General features: G+C 41.0%; 1 protein-coding gene and 1 pseudogene across 9 annotated transcripts in view; both read right to left on the bottom strand.

Annotated features, from left to right (window-relative positions):
- The window catches only part of LOC103602518 (transmembrane protein 225-like), a 59,111-nt gene that overhangs the window by 29,846 nt on the left and 12,368 nt on the right, over positions 1-16,897 (bottom strand). For 8 of the 9 annotated variants that reach the window (XR_551539.1, XM_008586937.1, XM_008586930.1 and 5 more), the window contains exon 1: positions 10,062-10,187. The exons of the other annotated variant lie outside the window; for it this stretch is intronic. The gene's annotated coding sequence lies outside the window, so the exon portion shown is untranslated. Of the gene's footprint in view, positions 1-10,061; positions 10,188-16,897 lie in introns of those variants that run through there. 9 annotated transcript variants of the gene reach the window in all.
- On the bottom strand, positions 5,354-6,058 carry LOC103602524 (annotated as a pseudogene).

Raw genomic sequence — 16,897 nt, 5'->3', positions numbered from 1 at the left:
GCAACAGTGACCCAGGGATCTCACATTGCAAGACAGTGGAAGCAGAGAAAGAGAAAGACATACTCTCCTCTTCTTTTAAAGCCCTCAGAACCACGCCCCTGACCACCATTTTTAATCTATTCACTACTGCATGGTCCTATACAATCCAATCACCTCTTCAAGGCTCCAACTTTCAATTACCATAATAGGATTTCCCACCCTCTTAACAGTCACAGTGGGGGCTAAGTTTCTAATACATAAAGCTTGGGGGACACAATTCAAGTTTCAAGGAGTTTGGGGGGAACATAATTCGATCCACTACACTGAGCTAACTTTCAAATGATTTGGAAAAAAAAGTATATAGATAACAAATATGAGAAAACGTTAAAGATTGTTAATCTAAGTGGAGGATGTAGCGGGTGTTCATTATACTATTCATTCAACTTTTCCGTGTATTAAAACTTTTTCAAACAAAAAGATGGAGAATTTGTCTAAGAGCACACAGCTGGAACCTAAATTCAGGTTTATCATTCAGCCACTCAATATCTGTTTTTTCTAATGACAGACATGATGCTAGATGCATAAAACTGAATGAGTCTTTCCTGAAAAAATGCAATTGGTGCACAAGGCAAGTACAGTATACTATGGGAATCACAGCGCGAACAATTCAATCTAATGGAAGACCTGCCAAGGAGGTGCCATTTAGACAGACTCCTATCGCAAAGGGGTATTACACTGTACAAGGCCTGGAGGAAAAGATTTACATTTGTGTTTCTCAGAGGTTTTCACCTGCTTCTACAGCAAGAAATACTGTATATCACACGCACACACACCTGGAAGAAAACTTTTACTTACCTTTATTATGTGCAATACACACGGATGTTTTGTCCCATTCTATTCCTGCCTACCTTTTCTTTTACCCTTAATGCTAGTTGCAGCTCACTACAATAATTTTACAACCCAGTAGCAGCTTTTACCTACATTTCAAAAATACTATGTTCAGGGCCGGCCCGTGGCTCACTCGGGAGAGTGCGGTGCTGATAACACCAAGGCCCCGGGTTCGGATCCCATATAGGGATGGCCGGTTTGCTCACTGGCTGAGCATGATGCTGACAACACCAAGTCAAGGGTTAAGATCCCCTTACCGGTCATCTTTAAAAAAAAAAAAAATACTATGTTCAAGTACCCAATGAAATTCAAAATGACTGGGAGGGGGAGTGACCTTGAGAGGTCAGTGGGCAGGGATGGGATGTGAAAGATCTCCTAGGGTTTCATTCTGACGGCCACGAGGGGTCTTTGATGGAATTAAGGCAGTTACATTGGGATGTCACTGCCACAACTCATCCTCCTCCTCCTATCTCCTCCTTTACCCAAAGACTCCTACCTCTTTGTCCAGAGCTCAGAGAATGCCCCTCATCCAGTGGGGCCCAAAGCTGTGTACAAAGTACAACTCAGGGACTGCCAGGCCAGCCCATCCTAGGACTGGACATTCCAGAATGTGTGCATAAGTTTAGGTGTTATACTCCTCTGGAAGCATTTTCTTAGTTTTCCAGGTCTAGGGTAGAGGGATAGGCAAGGAAAGAGGGAACTACCGACTAAAGTGTCCATGAACTGGAGCTGGAGTATGTAGAGTTTTGACTTCCTCCAGCCTCTGTGCTTCCTTGGTCCAGCGCTCCAAAGGAAACCTGAGTTGCCCAGCCCTATTTTTACTGAGTAAAGAGAACTGAGAGATGAGCAGGCATCTGCTCCCAGAGTCCCAGCTCACTGCCCTCAAGCAATCCAGCCAATTGCCCTCCTCCCCTCCTCCCCCCACACAGTCTCCTTTCACATAGGCCCTTGATGCTCTACTAAATCCCAGCCCAGCCCTCTTGCTAGCCTGCAGTGATTTAGACACCAGATCCTATTTGTTCTCTGTACATCCTTCTCTCAACACCCGTGAAGAGCTGATATCCTCTACTGTACTGATTCTCAACCTTGGCTGCACATTGGAATCACCTAGAAACTTATAAACCCCAAGATCCAGACTATACCCATCTCCTATAACACAGAATCTCCCAAGACTGGGGTTGAGGTACCAATACTTTTAAAGCTCCTCAGGTGATTTTAATTGCCACCTAAGTTGAGAATTCCTGCTGTGCTGTGTCGTGCGGCTAGCAGCCGTGATGGGGGAGCAATGGGGTGACTATACGTCCTAGTGGCCAACCATCCCAGTTTGCCTGGGATGTGGGACTTTCAGGGCTAAGACTGAGAAAGTTCAGACAACCTGGGATGAGCTGGTTGCCCTCATATTCATCTAATAAGTTCTAACAACTAGATGAACTAGTATACTGTATATACTGTCTGCTAGTATACTTGTCCACTAGTATACTTGTGCCCAAAGAGCGAGAGTTGCCCCCACTTCAGGACTTATGATACTGCTGAACAAACACTTTTCTCCCCTTCCCTGGCCATCACAGACACTTTTGCCTTGAAGCCTGCATGTGATGCTACACACTACTTCTGCCGATCAGAAGCCTGCCCAGCCTTCAAGCCCAACTTTTCAAACTCTGCCTCATCCCCGAACCTTCTCAGCCCCACAGAAGGGCCTTTTCTGTGTTATCAGAGGTGGGGAGGGACTTGAGTGGGTCAAGTGCCAGGTGGAGTAAGTGACACACTAGCTCAGACATGACCTCACAGAGTCTACACCTGGGATATCCAGATAGCAGGGCAGTCAAAACAGTAAACATGACCCTCATTTAGTGTTGATAACCACCTATGGGAATGGAGGAGGAAAGCGAGGGATTGCTAAGGGGAGAGTGGAGATGAACCAAAAGACTTTGGCTTCCAGTAAATGGACTCATTCAGCAGCCATCCACTGAACACCTGCTGTGTGCATGGAGAAGGCTACAGGAGAGAGGCAACTTTCAATTCAAGAATCTACAACCTGAGTATAATTTTCACTGATATTTAGATAATCACTAATCCAGACTAATTAATCTGATTTTTCTAAATCAAAAATAAGCTTCTATAACAAAGTTGATAATTCCTCTTTCAAAGTAGATAATTCCTCCTTCTACCTGAAATAAATTAAACAATGTACTACTTAGTAGAGGTACTTTTGAAACTTCTTTTAATGATTAAAATATTCATAATAAATGGGTGCTCATTTGGTTCTTTAATTTTATCCATTATACATCACATTATTCAACTGTTCTGCAAACTTTTTCCTTGACAATTACATAGTAGTGAGTTCTGCCTCAGGTTATGATGAAATTTTCGTTATAGTCAAGTTTGATTGGTAGCTTTTTCTGATAGAAATCTTGAAAATTATTATCGAGTTTCTTTTTTTAAAACAGCCAGAAGTTAACCACTTCTCTCCACTTAAACTTGAAATAAATGTTTATTTATCATAAGTATAGTGTGATGGTTAATTTTATGTGTCAACTTGACTGGGCTAAGGGGTGTTCAGATAGCTGGTAAAAAATTATTTCTGGGTGGTTCCAGAAGAGATTAGCATGTAAATCAGTAAACTGAGTAAAGAAGATCTGCCCTCACCAATGTAGGTGGACATCATCCAATCTGTTGAGGGCTGAACAAAACGAAAAGGTGAAAGAAGGACAAATTTGTTCTCTGCTTGAGCTAGGACGTCCATCTTTTCCTGCCCTTGGGCATTGGCACTCCTGGTTCTTACGTCTTTGGGCTCAGACTGGAACTTACACCAGTGGCTCCCTTGATTCTCAGGCCTTAGGGTTTGGCCTGGACTACACCGTCCACTTTCCTTGGCTTCCATCTTGCAGGCAGCAGATTGTGGGACTTCTCCACCTCTATAACCATGTGACCCAATCCCTTATAATAAATCGCTATTTATCTATATTTCTATCTATATCCTATTGGTTCTATTTTTCTGGGGAGCTCTGACTAACACAGATAGAAGGCATGCATATCTGTAGGGTTCAATCAGAACCACTATGAAATACATACACGCACACACACACACACAAAAGGGACTTGTTACAGGAAACTGGCCTTATGCAATGGTGGGAGCTAGTTAATCAATGTCTATAAGACTGTGGTCTCTGTGTCTGATGCTGGAGATTGAAGTCCACAGGGCAGTCATAAAGGGAATATCACAAGCAGCCTGGAACCCACAAGCATGATCTGGAACACCCTGAAGAATAAAACCCATGTCATTTATTTTTGCCTCGACATTGAGGATGAGGCTATCCTGCAAAAGCTGGACCCTTTGTCACAGAGCTAAACTTGCACACTCACATACCTGGTCCAGTGAAGGGAAAGAAGGGAAAGGTAGAGCAATTGAAGGTCCATCCGCTGCTTCAAGCTAACAAGGTGACTCAGCAAATTGGCAACAATGTGTTCAAGCTACCAAGTAACTGCTATTTTTCTTCTGCCCTCCAAATCTCCCAAGAATCTCCAGTATAGCCTACCTGAACCAGAACATACAAGAAAGGAAATTCTGGCAAATGCACTTCAGTCTAGCCAAGTTTATACATAAAGCCATAACATGTCATGCTAAGAAATTATTTGATTTGGAAAATTTGCCCATTTATTAAGCGCATTTATGTCATATAAAACAAAAAGATCACCAAGGTCAAGGGTTCAGATCACCATACCAGCCAGCCACAAAGAGAGAAAAAGAGAGAGAGACAGAGAGACAGAGAGAGAGACAGAGAGAGAGATTCAGTGGTCTCTGCAGGACACTGAGAAGCAAAATATTGGTCCAAGGAAACCCAATAGCTACTTCCATCTACAGTTACAGCAAACAGGACAGAGGAGATAGGAAAGGTATTGGGTTCAAAGGTTACCCTATTGCTTTTCTTATCTATGAGTCTGAATCCAGAATTCCCTGATTCTTTCTTCCTGGAATGGATCTAACTCTTTGTTTTCAGAGGATGACTATGGAGATTTGGAAAGCAAACCATAGAATCTACCTCTGATGTGGATCCTCAATATCAAATAAAAAGTAGTGCTAACTAAAGGTTTCCCTCTGTTCATCACCTTTGTAGTGTTGCATTTTATCTCCTTCATCCATTCATGCAGATTCTTAGAAACATACCAAGTCTGTCTGAAACAAGGTTCTCCCTACAGATTCCTCCAAAGTGAACTTGCTGATGCTAAATAAGGTGCAAATCCCATCTGAAGCTTTTCATGCATTGAACACATCCCTGAGGTTTGTGCACTATGGATTTTCAGGTGACTTAATACTAAGAGCCAAGCTAAACTGAAGGCCTTCCCATACTCCACTCAGAGGATTTCTCCCCAGTGTGAATTCTCTGATTTCTAAGAGCTGAACTCCCATCAGAAGTGTTTTTACTACATTCTTTTCATTCATGGTTTCTCTCTTGTATTGATTCCCAAGTGATCAATAAGGTATGAACTATATTTGAAAGTTCTTCCATTCTTTACATTCATATGGTTTTACTCCACTGTGAGTTCTCTGCATCTGACTAAGGTGGGAGTTCTGACTAAAGGCCTTCCCACATTCAATACATTCATAGGGTCCCTCCCCTGTGTGAATTCTATGATGTTTAGTAAGGAGTGAACTCCTACTAAAAGATTTTCCACACTCATTAAAATCATAAGGAGTCTCCCCTGTATGGACTCTCTAATGTTCAACAAGATGCGAGTTATGACTATAAGTTTTCCCACAGTTGTTGCATTCATATGGTCTCTCTTTGGTGTGAACTCACTGATGTTCTATTAGATTTGAGCTCCAGCTAAAGGTTTTTCCACATTCGTTACATTCATAGGGTTTCTCCCTAGTGTGTATTCTCTGATGTCAAATAAGACTTGAGCTCCAATCAAAAGCTTTTCCACACTCGTTACACATATAAGTCATCTCTCCTGTATGAATTATCTGATGCTGAATAAGGTGTGAGCTCCACCGGAAGGTTTTCCCACACTGACTGCATTCAAAGGGTTTCTCTTCAGGATGTATCCTTTGATGCTGAATAAGGCGTGAACTATGGCCAAAGGCTTTTCCACATTCAGGACACTCATACAGTTTCTCTTGCATGTGGATTTTTTCATGCTGAATAAGGTATGAGTTCCATCTGAATAATTTTCCACATATATTACACATTTGAGATTTCTCTTCGATAAGAATGTGTGGCTGTGGGATAAAGTTTGAGATGTTACCAAGTTTTGCCCACATTCAGAGTGTTCCTTGCTATTAAGGATCCCCTCATGTTTGTTTTGTTCCCCTTGTGCACCTTCATCTCCTCCATGTAGCCATAGTCCTAGTTCAAGAGTTTTCTGTTCTATAAATAATTGATCCTCAGTCCAGGTCTCTCCATCTGACAGAAAATATAAAAAAGGTAAATGTAACAATAAAAATTCCTGGTGGGAAACGGAATGATCCAAGTATTTCAGAAATATCTGACTCAAAAAAATATGAACAGCCTTGCAATATAGGGGAAAGACATAAACAAGGTAGGGAGATTTGTAGAAAGTGGTGGGGAAACTGAAGTTAGGATTTATATATGAAGCAGCTAAGCAGACAGATATACTGGAATTAGCAGAAAAGGAAATGAGAGTCTGAGGGAAGTGAGATTATTTCAGAACACAGGAAGGGTGACATCAGGGGACTATGTTTCGGGAGGGGCAGGGACTGAACAAATAGAAAAAGAAGAATCTCACCCCAGAGGTTTTATCCATATGGTCCCCTGGTCACATGGATGGTCTCTGTGGTAATAGGGAAAACTCCCTTTACATAATCAGACACCAACACCTTCCTCACTCATGAACACAGCCACATTCTGACCTTAAATGCACCTTTTAGAAATACAGTCATCCCTCACTATCCATGGGGGATTGGTTCCAGGACCCCCACAAATATCAAAATCTGCTGATGCTCAAGTCCCTTATATAAAATGGTATAGTATTTCATATAACCTACACACATCCTCTTACATACTTCAAATCATCTCTAGATTACTTATAATGCCTAATACAATGTAAATGCTATGTAAATAGTTGCTATACTATGTTGTTTTTTATTTGTATTATTTTTTATTGTTGTGTGTGTGTGTGTATATGTATATTTTTTCAGTCCATGGCTGGTTGAATCCATAGATGCAGAACCCATAGATACAGAGGGGCCAACTGTAGTGCAAATTGGGAGAATTTGATAAAGGAAGGGGTGGGGGAACGGGAGGAAAAGTTGTTTAAAATATGAAGCATGGGTAGAGAGAAATATTTCCAAATCTATTAAAATGCTAGAAGAATATATAAAAACAAATTCTGCACCTTAGCTGCATCTAAAGGAGACATAAAAGAAAAACATTTCCTGCTTACTTTAAAACATTTCTCTTCCTCCTCTTAAGTTTTACTTGTTAAATATGGCTTACTGAAGCTAGAGAAGTCATTTTGCACTAAGATTAGGGAAAGCAGGCTCTCTGCTTAGAAGGATCTTTCCAGAAGAAGGGGGTCCTGAGGAATATCCAATATAGCATTTCCATCAGCAGTGAAAGTCTAAAACGTACACAACCCTGATTTTATTAGGTAATGGTCACTGCCATAGAGGGTTAGAAATCTTGATTTCTATTTGATTATTAGTTAGGGTTTTTAGGTAATGCATTTATGGGACAAAAGTCCTCGGATAGGAGGCAAGAGCCTATAGCTAGAGGGCAAGAGCCCACCAAATCAATTCTTATCAAGTATATGTTGATTCTCAGTTGATTTTTAGTATAGGGTTTTTAGGTGATGCATGTATGGGACAAAAGTCCTCAGATAGGAGGCAAGAGCCTACAGCTAGGGGGGCAAAAGCCCACCAAATCAATTCTAATCACTGTTTAGGTAAGGGATTGTATACACTGATTGTTAATATAATGGGTTCATTGGAAGATTTTGTGAGAAGGAAACTTACATAGGTTTAAAGCCTTTAATGTGAACAAGAGAACTGAAGCAAAACAGGGATTGTTCTGAGGGCAATAACCCTTAATACAGCAAAACTTAAATGATGGGAAAATATGTGAGTTAAGATTTCCAAGGACGTTTTGCTAGATTAGTTAGTACACGGGAGTTGTTCCACATTTTGCTTTAAGCTGTTTCTTTTGAGTTTCTTAAGAAGTCAGGCACTTTAATGATTATCTTATTGTTTCTTTTGCATGTCACCTAGCTTGGATTTATGACTCTTTTGATGGTATATTGTTTAAACTATTTTGAACCATGCATGCTTGGATGAAGATTGTTACATAGCCAATTTCTTTATGTTCTTACTATGATTGATTAACCATCTGTTCTTTTCCTATAATTTCCTTGCCTTTACAATAAAAACTAAAGCAAAAACCGACTCAGGGCTATACCCAGTTTCTCCTTCTAACAGAGGAGTTGCTGAGGTGCAGTCCTTTCATCAGGCTTCTCATTGCATTCAAGCTGCTTTGAGTAATCTTTTTTGCGTCTGTTACACAGCAAGAGGTGTGACACATCGCCTTTAAGGAATTTAATAATTATCTGTGACATCTTCCCACAGAACCATATTCATACTAGATCACCGCCTCCAGACACACCTTCATTTTCTGTAAGTTCAATATGGATACTGGTTTAATGTTTTTACATCCCTTGCACATATATTTACTTGTGTGTCAAACATAGATTGCAAGTCCCTGGAAAGCAGAAACTAGGTCTAAAAAGTCAGGTACTTTGAAAAGACTGATAAAGGCACCAATTAGTCTAAAGACTAGCTGGACCAGCCAATTCTTTTTAGTAAGGTACCATAATAAACTAGTGCTACAAATTCAGATCACTCACTGATGCCTAGAACAGCACAGTCCAATGGAACTTTCACAGTGATAAAAATGTTCTACATGTGCATTGTCCAATATGGTAGCCATTAGCCACATGTGGCCACTGAGCACTTGAAATGTGGCTAGTGAGACTGAGCTGAATTTTTGATTGTATTTAATTTTAATTAACTTAAATTTAGATAGTCACTTGTGGCTAGTGGCTACCCTATTGGACAGCACAACTCCAGCACATACCTCTCATACCAGTCCCAAGATCAACATGTCCCAAAGCTGCTCCTCCTTCTGGTTAATGAATATTTGGTATAATATTCTTGCAACTCTTCTATAGCTTTAACATCTATCATAATAAAAAGTGGGGCAGGACTGTGATAACGATAAATGCCTCCCTTCTCTTCCCCCACATCCACTCAGTAAACAAGCTGCTTTTACTTATACTTCTCAATTTTTTCCCTGCCTTCATGTTATCACTGTTAATGTCCTAAAGTCAGATCCTAACCACCTCTCATCTCCAGCTTCTTAACTGGCCTCTATGTGCCAATGTTTTCCCACCCCATACCATGCTAAACGACACTGTCACACTGCTCTCCCTTGATATGCAACACTCATCAATTATCCTTTTGTTTAAGGAAAGTTAACATACTTCCGACATCTGCCAAGCAAAATCTAACCTCTTTGGCCTGGCATTCATTCTTCACTCTCTTACTCCACTCTACCTCCATCTCATCCACTATCACATCTTCTCTGTACTCCAGTTAACATGAACTACTTTTCCTGAACATTTATATCCTCAGGCATCTCCTTCTCCATGCCTTCACACCTTCTAACTTCATCTATCAAAATCCTATTCATCCTTCAAGACCCAGCTTAAAGGCAGCCTCCTTCCTGAAACCAAAACCTGTGTTAACCCCCAGCTGGAAGTGATCTCTTTCCTTTGAATTTCTAAAGCATACAGTTCCTGCCTTCCTTATGACATTTAACTACATTCTGTCTTTGGGCCCCTCCTTAGAAGTATTTTAGAAGTCATGTGTGTGTGTGCATGTGTGTTCTCTTCAATTTATATTGAAAGCATTCCATTTCTAGATAGATGTTTTCTATTTCTTTCTTTCCAACCCAAGTGCCATGTAAAGAACTCTGCACACATTAGGTGCTTACAAATGCTCCTGATTATTTCCCAGCAACCCTTCAAAAGGAAGCTCTATTCCATCAAGAGAAGAGTCTATAAATCACTGAGGATCCCAAATAGACCATTTACAAAAAGTCTTTAGGACTGAGACTCAGAATTCAGAGAGGTAAACCTCCTTAGGAGTATAAACTACTTGTAGAAGAAATATCAAAAACCTGGATCCAGACTTTGGTAGATGGCAGGAGCCCCTGGAATGCCTCAACTGACAGTGGCCAGTGTGGAACAGAGCCAGAGAAGCCCAGGAAGACAGCAGCAGCCTTTTGAAATAACAGGCAGATCAAATGTGTCCCTGTGGGTGAAGGTTTAAAAAAAAGTTTCCTGATTAATCTGCTTCTGATTTAAAGAAAGGGGAAAACCAATAAAGTTCTTCAAACAGTTTAACTACAAAGCTATGTGATCCCAAGCACATTTACTTCTAACAGCAGAAGAAATGAGCAATGCTTACAATACTGGGTCAAATATAGTCCCCCCAAAATTCATGGCCACCTGGAACCTCAGAATGTGACCTTATTTGGAAACAGGGTCTTTGCAGAGGTAATTAGTTAAGATGAAGTCAAAATGAATTAGGGGGTCCTAAACCCAATGACTGGTATCTTTATAAGAGAAAGAAGAGGGAGATTCAAACAGAGATACACAGGGTAGAGGCTATGTAATGACAGAGGCAGAGATTGGAGTGATGCAGCTAAAAGCTAAGGAGCACCAAGGATTGTTGGAAATCACCAGAAGCTAGGAATAGTCAAGGGAGGAATCTTCCCTAAAGCTTCAGAGGGACCATGGCCCTGCTGACTTTTTTTCTTTGTTTGTTTAAAGATGACCAGTAAGGGGATCTTAACCCTTGAGTTGGTGGTGTTAGTACCACGATCTCCCAAGAGAACTAACCAGCCATCCCTATATAGGGATCTGAACCCGTGGCCTTGGTGTTATCAGCACCACACTCTCCCAAGTGAGCCATGGGCCAGCCCCTGCTACCACACTCTCCCAAGTGAGCCATGGGCCAGACACCTTGATTTTGGACTTCTAGCCTTCAGACTATGAGAGAATACATTTCTTTTGTTTTAAACCAAGCAGTTGCAGTAATTTGTTACAGCAGCCCTAGGAAACTAATACACTTCCTGTTTTATTTCACTAGTCAACAAACATCTACGTACCAACTACTATGTACAAGATACCAGTAGGGGAATCATTATGGATTATATATGACCGAAGTGCTTAAAAGCACAAAATAGGAAATGGCAACCTCTACCTAGGTGAGTTGGGAATGGCATTCCCAAAGAGTGACATCAAGCTAGGTCTTAAAACTATGATCAGAATCAACAAGGACAGCCCTCCAGGCAAATATAATAGTGGATAAGGTTCAAAAACACAGAAGAGAATACCAAGTTTAAGGAGCAGTGAAAAGAAAATTTAATGTGACTGAAACGTATGCTCTACGTGGGCAGAAAGCAAGAGATACGGCAGAAAAATTGAGCAAAGCTAGATAATGAGACTTACAAGCCACCCTCCAGATTTTGGACTTGAGCCTACAGGCAGAGAATAATATGATCTAACTTATTTTCAGGGAAGTTCATTCTGACAGCAGTGTGGAAGACAGCCAAAAGTGGGGGGAAAGGCCAATAGCATAGGAATATGTTAACAATCCAAAATATATATAATTAGGGTCTAACATGAGGAAGTAGCAATGATAGGCAACAGAATCAGGCTGTTCTGGAAAAAAACAAAAACTGATAGGATTTGTGACTGAGTGAATATGGAGGGAAGGAGAATGACTCCAAGTTTCATAGCTTTGGAAAACCAGTTACTAAGATTAAACAAGGTAGTCATTAGAAGATAGGGAGGTGCAGGGCCGGCCCATGGCTCACTTGGTAGAGTGCGGTGCTGATAACACCAAGGCCACAGGTTCGGATCCTATATAGGGATGGCCGGTTAGCTCGCTCGGGAGAGTGTGGTGCTGACAACACCAAGTCAAGGGTTAAAATCCCCTTGCCAGTCATCTTTAAAAAAAAAAAAAGGAAGATAGGTAGGTGGCAGAAATGGAGGAGCTCAGAAGTGCACCTATGAACATCTAGTACTCAGGTGTCGGCTGGAAGCCAGAAACACATATAGTGGTAACCAAAGTCATGGAAGAGGATAGGATCACCCACAGGAGTGAAAAGAGAAGAGGGCTGAGAATAGTCTGGGGGAAAATCAATGTTTAAGAAACAACTGGAGAAATAGGACCAAGCATAGGCCCTGAGAATGCGAGAGAAAATGGTGCTTCCAAAACCAAGGAACAAGAGTTGTAAGGAGTGATCACATCAACAAAAAATACTACGGGGTCCAAAAAACAGGAGCTGAAAAAACGTGTTCAGTGGATTCATGAGTTAAACTACCAGTAACTTTGATAAAATCAGTTTTGATGGGACAGAAGCAGTGCCCTGCGCTGAGAAGTGAATGGCAATTAAGAAGACAGTAGCAACTGTTTGGGTTTTTAAAAAATTTTTTTAAAAGAGATATGATAGGGCTGGCCCGATGATGCACTCGGTAGAGTGCGGCGCTTGGGAGCACGGCGGCGCTCCCGCCGAGGGTTCGGATCCCATATAGAGACCGGTCGGCTCACTGGTTGAGCGTGGTGCGGGTGCAACACCGAGGGTTGCGATCCCATTGCCGGTCGCGATCCCGTTACCGGTCACGAAAAAAGACAAAAAGGAAAAAAAAAAAAAAGAGAGAGAGAGAGAGATGATAATGAAAAGAACACCAGCAATTATACCCAACTTCCCCTACTACTCAATCAGCCACCAAGTCCTTCAGGTTTTCAGGAAAATGTCTCTAGCATCTGTTTGTTTCCTTCCTCACAGCTCAATGTCTGCTTTAGAAGCTTGACGGAGGAGGCCGCCCTGCACTGAGTCTTCAAGCATGAGACCTTGGGATGTGTGGAGTTTGGACTGGCAGAGAATAGAGGGGACAGCAATACACGTGGGAGAAAGGACACAAAGGCACAATGGGGGGTAGTGCAAAGTGTCTTCAGCACTGCCTTGTACAGACACACCAGTCTTGTTGGATTTGTCTTGTGGCACACGGAGGTAGGACTTTAAAGTTGGCTTGAAGCCACATTGCACAGGACCCTGAATACAGATTATGGAGTATGAACTGAATCCAGCAGGCACTGTGAACTAAAGTGAATAAATGAGCCTTTTAGGCAGGCTAACAAGACTAGCAGCAGGGCAGGGAGACTTATCCCCTCTCAGGTGACTATTCCAACTCAAATCTAAGTTCATGGGTGTGTAGGGGTTAGGTTTTCTTTCAATTTTGTCTCAGCACCTCATAATAATTACTCAATGAACACTTGTGAAGTTAAAAATTAGCCTGAACAGATAATTAGAACACTAAATGTGTGAAAGAAAATCCCCCAAGTATAAACCATCTCGAAGTCCATAATGTGGATCATCTAAACCTTTGTACCCCAATTAAAAAATACAACTCCGTTGTTTGTTCTTTCTCAACGCCTCTGTCCCCGTGTGCACCCCACTGTCCTCCCCTCAATTCCCGCCCTATGTCACCACCCATCTCCACCTCCCTCTTTGATAACTGGCCAGGCTGACCCTGCGGGACCAGAACCTCAGTCCAGGTTGTCTTCCTTTCCCTTCGTCGTTTCACTCCAGCCTCCCTCTCGCCCCGCGTCCCCCAGCTTTGCCTAGAGTATATAAATAAGCAAGAGAAACATCCTCTACCATATTCTGCTGATAGGAATTAAAACCTTAAATGGCCTGGAGTATGAGTTTGCCAGAGGCCTATCTGATATGTTGAAGCATGAAAAAATATTAAGGAGATTAATTGATCGCGATGACGTTTTTCCTATTAGAAACAGCAGCTAGCAGTTATGGAGCACCTAAGCTGACATTATCTCATTAGTCCTCGCAACAATCCTTCGAAGTTGGTATTTTTTACCATCTTAAAGGTCAGCAGCTGCAATTAGGAAGCAAAAAATGCAGCGTTTGAACCCTGGCCTGCTCAGACCACAGCCCGGGTGTCTAACTACACCCCTGAGGAAGACTGGAGATTTATGCGGACAAATGAGGAAAAGACAAACACTTGTAATTATGTGTAAGTTGTAAATTTATAAACATGAATGAAATTAAATATGAGGCTAACCATTTTCTAGAAATGAAGAGAGTAAATGGGAAGTGCTGGCAAAATAAAAAATTCCAGTACTTATTTTGTTGTTGTTGATTTGTACAGGGCACCACCTGTTTGAAATCACTGAGTCTTAACATTGGTTTCTTCACACACTCTTATTTTAAAGTCAAACAGCTAATAAACAGTAGAGCAAAGCTCAAATATAGGTATGTCTAATTCCAAAGTCATTGATTTGACAACCACTCTAACCTTTAGTCATCTTTACTCAACAGACGGTGTAGGGAAAATAGGCTAATTTAGTCAGGCTCCCTCGGCTCAGGTCTGGTTGGAGGTTGAGCAGCACATTTCTTGTAAACAAGTTGTGTGTGGGTGGAGTTAGTGTGCATGTGCACCAATATATCTTTTTAGTTTTATTGCTATTATGTGTTCTTGAGTTTGTGAAGCAGAGCTAGCTGGCTGGCAGAGCTGAGACTAAAAATGGAGCCTGTTTATGCTGCAGGCAGCTTTTTTTTTTTTTTTTTGGGACTTTGCTGGTAGCAGTTGAGTTTCTGAGTTTCTCTTTGTACTGCCTAGCTCCTAGACATGTGTGTGCTCAATAAAGACTATTCCTTCTTCAACCAAGACTCCAAAGACCTTTTTGCCAGTTACCTAGCTCATAGACCTGCATGTGAAGGGTTTGTGAACAGGCTCGAGGGGTCTGTGAGCACCAGACCTAGCCCTACAGTTTAATTCATTTGATTACGTTAACTATATCCATTGGCTAGCATTATCATAGTGCCTAGCAATAGAATTACTGAATGAATGGATGGGGTTACATTTTTAGATGTGGGAATTCCATTGTGCTTTGCTGAGATGACTCACTAGGCAGTCTCCTTTGAACTTTGTTCTTAAACCTCCTCAGTTGCCCATGTACTACTTCCTAGGGTGAAGTGTTTCTCCAGAGCTCACTTATGCATTACCTTGGAAATACCATATTCTTTCTTCTGTAGACTTTTTGATATGCTTTCCCTTTTGCCTAAAGTACTCTCCCTGCTCCTCTACCAGTGGTCCTAACCTTTCCGGTCTACCTCTATCCACCCTTTTGCTCAAGCCCCAAACCTAGGAATCAAACCTGAATCTTCCCATTACCTGCCTTGCTCCACTGCAATGATATAACCAGAAGTAATAGTAAATCTTGGTAAGGGTACATGTCCATCAGCAAGTTCTAGTTAGCAGAAAAAATTAAGAAAAAAATTGGGGGCACTGAAAATAAAAATATAAATCTAGTGATGGCAGCAGAGGTGTTTTCGCAAGAGATATGTATGAATTTGGGAGGTTTGACTTGTGGTCTGCCATTGTCAAAATTGTCTAAGCCTGGTTCAAGGAGGGGATTTGACTAGTTCCTAAGTAATCTCAGGATATTCTCTTCTTGTAATCAAAAGAGTTCTGGAAGCATTTGGGATCAGTTGCAAACTATTATTGAATCACTGGGGATGTGATAGAAAATAAAGACCTATCAAAGAAAACTTCTCTGGGTTCTGAGATGTGTCAAATACCAACATGATGATGGAAGGCTTTAGGGTCAAACTGACATGACTTTGGGCCATTAACCTGTTGTGAAATAATAACTATAAAATGAAGCTAGCTCCCTTGCAGAATTGTTACAAGAATTGTCTGAATACATGCATGCATACATATGTGTATGTAGGTGGATAGTAAATAAATTAGGTGTCCCTCTGCTAAGATTTCTCGTCTTCACTCCCCCTTCAAAACCAAAAGACTAGAAACACAAACTCTTACTTATTAAGAAATCACATTCTTCCTAGTTCTACTGAAACCCCAAACTATTTCCTCTTATTTTATGTATTGACAACATCCCAGTGGAACAACCCTTTAATCCTAAACATTCAGCTTTTGTTCCAGACGTCTGTGGAAAAGCAAGCTTTGTTTCAATACAAAGAGTGATCTACTTGTTGTAAAGCAGGGTTTGGGGAGAAACTGAGCTGCAGCCAGGAAGGTGATTCCAAGATTCCCAAATGCTTCTGGCTGGGGCCTTCAGATTTCACTTAAAACAGATTCTCAGAATATCAAACACACCTTTATTCAAGTGGAAGTACAAAAGCACTTTCCTAAACCAAATAGATACATGTGATTTTTACAAATTCTGCTATTTAGGGATTACTTAATCCTGTTTCAGTCACCCGAGGTGACTGTTGGTCTCCATAAGCAAAGGTATACAAGTTTAACGGAAAAACAAACATGCATTTCTCATTTGCTTTACATTTAGATCAATTCATTTATATATCAATTTCATTTAGATCCCTACCTTGCCCTGATGAGATCCTATGTTTGTTGATAGCAAAGAAGTAAATATGTGGCAGAACTATTCTAGAGGCTAGCCATAAGAGGATTATAGAGTGAGCAATAAATTTTTATATATTTGTTAAGGATCCCTAGTCAATTTAACATCTGAACTATGAGAATCTCATTTGCTGGACTGACAACTAGAATTTTAAATAACACTCATCTTATTCACAAGATTTTATGAAGCTTAAGATAGAAAAATATAATAAGATGCTCTGACACCTAAAGAACCATGAACTCTTGCTAGGTATATGATGGTGACCCTGAACTCTGAAGCCAACATCTGTGATCGGCCTTATCAATCAAAAAAGCCACGTTCTTTCATTTGGTCTATAGATTTTAATAAGATGTGATGATGAATAAACAATTATACACAAAGCCTCTGCACTTCAAATACTGTCCTGATGAGGAGAGATTTTGGGGGTGCAGGGTTGGGCAGCAGATCCAAACAAAGAAGCAATCATGTTAAAAATTTTACCAGTAACAAACCTGCCACTCTCTTATTGTCTCTGGAGATACTACATAAGAATGGCAA

Source organism: Galeopterus variegatus, unplaced genomic scaffold, assembly GCF_000696425.1.
Source record: "Galeopterus variegatus unplaced genomic scaffold, G_variegatus-3.0.2 Scaffold4181, whole genome shotgun sequence".
NCBI lineage: Eukaryota > Metazoa > Chordata > Mammalia > Dermoptera > Cynocephalidae > Galeopterus > Galeopterus variegatus.
The sequence above is the reverse complement of the archived record's forward strand: the minus strand, read 5'-3'. Positions and strand labels throughout refer to the sequence as shown.